A 6,901-nucleotide genomic window follows, 5' to 3' on the forward strand; every position below is an offset into this window, starting at 1 on the left:
CCTCTCATATGTGTGCATGTGCTCGCACACTTGCACATGCAGTGAATGTTTGAAGTTGTGCAAACAAGATACAAATGGCCACAGTGTTCTGAAGAGGTGATGATCAAGGGGAGTGGAGACTGCACCACAGAAATGTTTTCCAAGGGCCAGGAAGCAATTTGAGCTCTAGTGTCTGACTTTGAGATGCGTTGCATTTTTAACGAGTGACTGAGGGGGATACGTATTACATTCTTTCCGGTGGACCACCACACCGAAGGTCTCCTTGGCACTGTTGCTGCTCTCCAACATCCTGCGGTAGCCTGGGGAAGTTCCAGAAGGCTGGTGTGCACCATTTTTACACGTGATCATTCCTTTGAGAAGGCAGTACAAGTGGAGAAAGCAGCGAAGCACTTACTACAGGAGGACTGAGGTGAATTGTCCTCATTCCCTCCCCTCTGAGCGGTACTAGTGAGAGAGCTCAGATTGAACTGTGCTGAATAGTTCAGCACTTTTCCATCAGCAACGACAGTGAGGATGGAAAAGGGAAGGAATCTAGCTAAAATGCACTTCCCTTTGCAGGGTCAAACTAAGCACTCACTAATAGTGTTATAAAAATAAGCACCTGTACTTCAATTCCTGAAAATGTTGGTTAATGGAGAGAATTTTGAAGATCTACTTAAATATTTGCCCCATCAACCTGCATAGGTGAGTCTTCAGATACTCCCAAGAGAGCTTCAGCCACAATCCTCGGTTAAGAACACAATGTATGTAGGCCCTTGGCTTTGGCCCCTGAATACCAGGGTACAGCAAAGGAAGATAATGTAGCCTCCTCTCCCGTCCTTCCGCTCCACTCGGGCTTCTACACTGAGCAGCAACCATATCCTGGGTTTCAGATGCTACGTCTCCTGCTTTTGAAATCTAGCTGTCCCAATGGGTTGACCCTACTGAGGCAAGATATCAACTCTGAGAGGGACTGAGTCACTGAGGGTGGCACATGACAATAGTAATGAAAAGATCCTCGGAAGCCAAGACCACATATTTTACCTTTGCAAGAAAAAAACTGGCACAATGAACTCTGAGTAGAGATGGATGATATCTTTGCCTTTTCCCAGAAACAGATAACATTTCATTTCTGTGGGAAGGGTCAAAGAATGCTAAACAATTTATTGCTTAGCAGTTCTGCTCAGTCCAGATGAGAGCCATTGGGTTAAGGCCTAAATGCCTCCCTGAATTCTCTTCTACCTCGAGTGTTAGGAGCCCATTTCTAGAACAGAAATGAACACGTGGAGAACCCATATTGTCAGCCTTGATTACTATAGAGCAAGCAAGAGGGCAGTAGTTTATATGTTTTAATATAAGACAAACTTCTAACTTTTCCAACCTATTAACTAGGTTATATTCACTGTGGCTCAAATGAATTGGCAGCATGAGACGTTCCTTTACCTTCAAATTTCTCTCCACCAATCATTTTGGTTTCATTGCAGTCCTGGTACCATATGTCCCCTGCAAATTGTGAAAGTAATTAGTGACAAAATAGCAGCCTACTCCTTTTCAGTGGCCAAACTGTCAGCATTAGCAGACTTGGGTAAGCTAGTGGTACCATATCATGTACTGGAAACCTGTTCCTGAACATCACCCACCAGATACAAGAAATGCCATCTCCTAGAAGAGTGTGGCGTTTATGGTGGTTGTCTCTTGAATGGAACAGTAATTTATGTGGATATTGTTAAAGTGTTTAAAGACTATTTTGAAAATTAAGTTTACATTTTACAATTGCTTTATTTTTATTAAAATAGTTGTATATAAATATTACCCTCGATTTCACTGTTGTTATAGTAAACCTAAGCCTTGTAGACAAGTGAGTCAACTGATATGTATAGAAGCTGCGGTATATATAGTACATTTCTCTATTGTGTAAATGTTCATGAATATAACTGTTCCTGTGTTTTTATAAGTTGGGGATAATTTGTTGTTTTACAACAACAAAATTTATTGCATTCAAATGGTTTTTATGGAATAGAAATCATGCAAAATAGTGAAGGATTTAAAATATGTATATGATAAATGTAAATGTACAAACTTCAGAAAGAAATAAATCCAACAAATTTCTGTCATTTGGGGGACTGTTTTTATTTGCTTATTTAAGCAACTGGAATAATAACGTTTAAAAGTCAGAACAAGTAACACAACCCTCTCTATTCGTTTACTGGGGCTGTCGTAACAAAGTACCACAGACTAAGTGGCTCAAAGCAACAGAAATTGATTCTCTCACAGCTCTGGAGGCTGAAAGTCCAAAATCAAGGCGTGAGCAGAGCCACACTCCCTCTAAGGCTCTCAGGAAGAGTCTTTCCTTGATTCTTCAGGTTCTGGTGGCTCCTGTTGTGCTCTGACTTGTGGCACATAACTTGGATCTCTGCCTTCGTCTTCACAGGGCCCTGTTCCTTGTCTCTGTGTAGTCACATCCCCATCTCCTTTTCTTACAAAGACCGGATTACAGCTGTAAAGACACTATTTCCAAATAAGGTCACATTCACAGGTGCCAGGGGTTAGGACTTGAGCATATTTTGAGTGGGGAACACAATTCAACCCCCTACCCCCGCACTGCATTTAAAAAAAAAAAAAGACAATCACGAGCCCTTCTGTGAGAGATCTGGCCCGGACAGTTAATTGAAGTGGTAGTGAGAAGGTCAAATTGCTGATACTAATTCACCTCCATTGACCTTTGAAAATGCATGTTTGTATAAAGATGGTGGCAGACGCTATTCATTGGGGGTATGGTCTGCACCTGTGCCTCCCATCCAGGCTGCCTAAGTAAAGGCCTTGGGCCCAGAACATTCTCTGCTAAAGAGGCTGGGAATTGGGTCGCCTTCTCCCTCCCAATTCCTTCTCATCAGAGAATCCTCCCTGTTCTGGGCACTCAGTAACTTTCTTTGTCTCTTGCACATAGACGGGCACCATACGGTACCTGGCCAACCTCACTTCTATGTCTGTTCCCGGCAGGGAGGGAACAGGGTCTCTTCTACCATGGCACAAGAGGAGAAGTATACCAGATTGTAGGAGCCAGTCCCAAGGGGTGGCCTAAAGAGGAAACAGGCTTTGCGAGGCTGGACATGAGCGTCCTCATGTGGTCTGCTGGTTCACTACGGGTTGCTAAGTTATCCTTATGTAAGTCTCTGACGTGTAGCCACTATTGTCTGCTACCCCCACAAAACCTCTGCTCTCCCACTGTGGGTGGGCAGACCTGCCTTGGTCCTGCGGCCAGCCATGACTGCCTCGTCTTTAAGTCTCCCTAATAAACTCCTTTGCTGCCACCCTGGAGCTGCCCGCCTTTCTTCAGTCTCTCAGCACCCTCCAGTTTTAGAGGCAAGTTTTACGTTACTGGTCCATGCCTAGGCACTATTAAAGACCTGAGAGGCCTACTGTCTTCATCAGGGGGTTTGAGCAGTGGTTGGAGCAAGTGAACTTTCCAAAGGAATTTCAAGAATTTCCATTTACTCTGACACTTCTCAAGGCAGAGGGACCATGGAGTTAATTACTGAACTAAAATGCAAACACTGATCTCCAAATCATGGCTCTCTTGTACCTAGTGTGTACATTTGTGTTCTTGTAATGAAACCTAATGTTAAAAACAAGATCTGTTGACTTGGAAAATGAAAGATAAAATCCCATCCTAATCACTTCTGACTATTGGAGAGAGGATTTACTATGTTTTAGGTTTGGGCTTTTTGAAGCCAAGGCCATCAATTGCATCCTCTTAAACATAAAAGAATCTACTGCCTGGCAGAAACTAAAGCTGCTATGAAGTGTGGCTCTCAAAGAAATAAATGGCTTTTGGAGGTTGGCAGTAGGCAAGGAGCTTCCACTGACACTCCCTATTTGAAACATGAATTTCAAACAGGAATCCCTCATTGCCCAGTTGCCTGACCTCAGGCTCTAGGAGTTTCAAGTATCTTGTCATATTTTTTGTGCTGCCCAATTAATAATATTAGAACCAAGGAGACTATAGAAATTGTTTTTAAAGGATGAACACTCATGAGAAGAAACTAAAACCCAGGGCAAATTAAGATAAGGGAGTAACTAGCAACTCTAAATAGCACCACACCTCTTGATGGATTCTCTTCCAGAGCACTGTGAGGCTTTACTAATGAGACTGCTGAATTACTGCCAACTTCGAATGAAAAATTGTAAGCAACAGAAAGTATTGGAGACAAGCATATATCATTCTAATATTAGAGGAGAAGAGTGTGAATTGTGTATGCTGTAGACCAGTGAGCTTGATATTAATTCTGGGCATATTTGTAGAGTGAATAGGAAGCCAGCATGGGCACGCAAGAACAAACCACTTCAGACTATGTTCATTTCCTATTTTGTAGACAATATCTGGGCCATAACAAGTGATTTAACATGCTCTTTAATTAAAAGTGTCTGGGCAGAATGGAGAAATATAATCTGGATGCTAATACAGTTGGCGGAGGTGTAACCACTTGAATGGTGATAATTAATGGCTAGATATCAACCTAGAAAAGCATTTCTAGTGTCCTGCTGCAGAGTGTGACTTTTGGCCCCATCTGTTCAACATTCTAATTCATAACTTGGCTGAAGCTACAGAAGGTGAGTTTATGAAAAATGGGTATGTCATGAAGCTGGGAGAGAATGATTATACTAAATGACAGAATCCGGATTCAAAACAATCTGATCAAGTGGAGAAATGGGCCAAATTAACAATGTGAAATGTAAGAGTGTTATGCAACTCTTAGAGACTTCAGTTCAAACGAAAAATAAATGGTCATACAAGGTCAAGATAGGATGTTGTGTTGCACAGGATAACAAGCACGTAGGAAAAAAGGTATCCAACTTTAATCCACAGCAAGCTCAATGAAGTCAATGGAGTGATGCAACCACTAAAAATTCTGGGGCCATCTCGGGCTGTGTTAATGTAAGTATAGTTGCTAAAACAGGAGGGGTGCACCTCACTCTCTTTATACTGCCAAGGCTGCACCGGAGACACTGCCTTGACAATTGGGGTGGAAACAAACCAATAGTGTGCCAGAGCAGTAGCCAGGATGAAAAAAAATGTAAACAAGGAAGTGAGAGGTCTATGGGGGATGCATGCACTGGGGAAGTTTAGCCCCTGTCAGGACTAGGGAGGACTGGTTCTAAATGTTTAAATGCCCCTCTGTGAAAGGGAAATGAGGACTGTCCTGTAGAGATGTAAAGAGTGTAACTAGGATTGGTTATTGGAAGCTACATGAAGTAAGACAGCAGCTCAATAGAAGGGAGAGTTTTCCAGCACTCAAAGCTGTCTACAACGGCAAAGTCCTTGCCAGAGGAAGCACTCAGAGGCGCCCTGGGCACCAAGAGGTGGGAGTGCTGTGGAGCAAATGAGGCATCAGGTGGGCAGTTGGACTTGTCATAATGATGATAACTCACCCACTGCCTTTGAGTCGATTCTGACTCATAGCGACTCTTTGGGACAAAGTAGAATTGCCCCATATGGTTTCTGAGGCTGCAAATCTTTACAGGAGCAGACTGCCACATCTTTCTCCCTCAGAGTGGTTGGTGAGTTTGAACTGCTGATCTTTTGGTTAGCAGCTGAACACTTAACCTCTGCGCCACCAAAGCTTCTTATAATGATGATAGACGATATTATTATTAAAAATACTTATTGAACCCTTATGTGCCAGGCACTGTGCTAAGACATTTCAATCTTTTTTGTGAGGCCCAGTGAGGTCTGTGGAGAAGAGCCTGCAAATGGTGCAAATTCCACTTTTATTTACAGCCCCCAAGAGTTCTGTATTCTCTCACTAGTCTACACAGAGCCTTCGCCAGTTCATTAAATTCAGATTTAATGAATTCAAATTTGCTACAGTTAAACACTGAACAGTGTTATGCAAATTCTCCTAACCACTGTCTTGCAGCATCTACCATAGGTAGCAAGCACTCGTTCCTATCCCACCTTGAAGGCATTTGTCTTTCCTTAGATTTTCGGGTTAGGTGGATGCCAGGCAAACTCAGCTCTCTGATGGATTCAAGAAAAACTGTGAATTTGCAGGGTGTCTGGCTTTTCTTATTGTAATGATGGGGAGCAATGCTCTTTCCAACTTCCTACCTCCCAAGCAGAAGCCAAAAGTCTAAAAGCTATTGATTTTTACATGATAACTTTATATTCTAAATTTCATAACTTGCTAATTTACTGAATTATATAATTTTTATCACTAATTGTCTTAGGTTTTTTTAGTATACCAGCATATGATCCACAAACATACTTCTCCAATTTTTATGCTTCAAATTGTTTTTCTTTCACCTTATGTCATTGGTTAATACCTAGCGTGGCAGATTATTAAAAAAAAAAAAAAAAAGATACCCAGATAAGTGTGAATTTCGGATAAAACAACAAATGATTTTTCAGTATAAGTATGTCCCAGGCAATATTTCAGAAATTTAAATTTAACTGGGGGGCTTATATTTTATCTGGCAACCCTACTAATACCCTCAATAAAATATTACATACTAGTCGAATAGCGGCCATCTGTGCCTTTTTCCTGACCTTGGTGGCAATGCCTTCAGTGTTTCCCCATTAACTTAGATACTGGCTTTAAGACGGATGTATATACTTTTTGTCATATTAAAGAAGTATCTGCAATTCCTATTGTATTAGGAATTTATTTTATTGAGTGTTTTTTATCAGCAATAGGTATTAAATTTTGTAAAAGCCCATGTCATACATCTACAAAGATAATCATATTATTTTTCTCCTTAGCTTTATTTATATGGTCTATTATATAGATGAATTTCCTAATTTTTAACCACTTATATCCCTAGCCTAGGTCAAACCTAGAATAAATAACCCGCTTGGTTCTGATGTATTCATTTTAAGTACACTGTGAGATTGTTTGCTAATTTTTTAAGGATTTTTGCATCA

The sequence above is a fragment of the Trichechus manatus genome, unplaced genomic scaffold, assembly GCF_000243295.1.
Source record: "Trichechus manatus latirostris isolate Lorelei unplaced genomic scaffold, TriManLat1.0 scaffold00090, whole genome shotgun sequence".
Taxonomy (NCBI): Eukaryota; Metazoa; Chordata; class Mammalia; order Sirenia; family Trichechidae; genus Trichechus; species Trichechus manatus.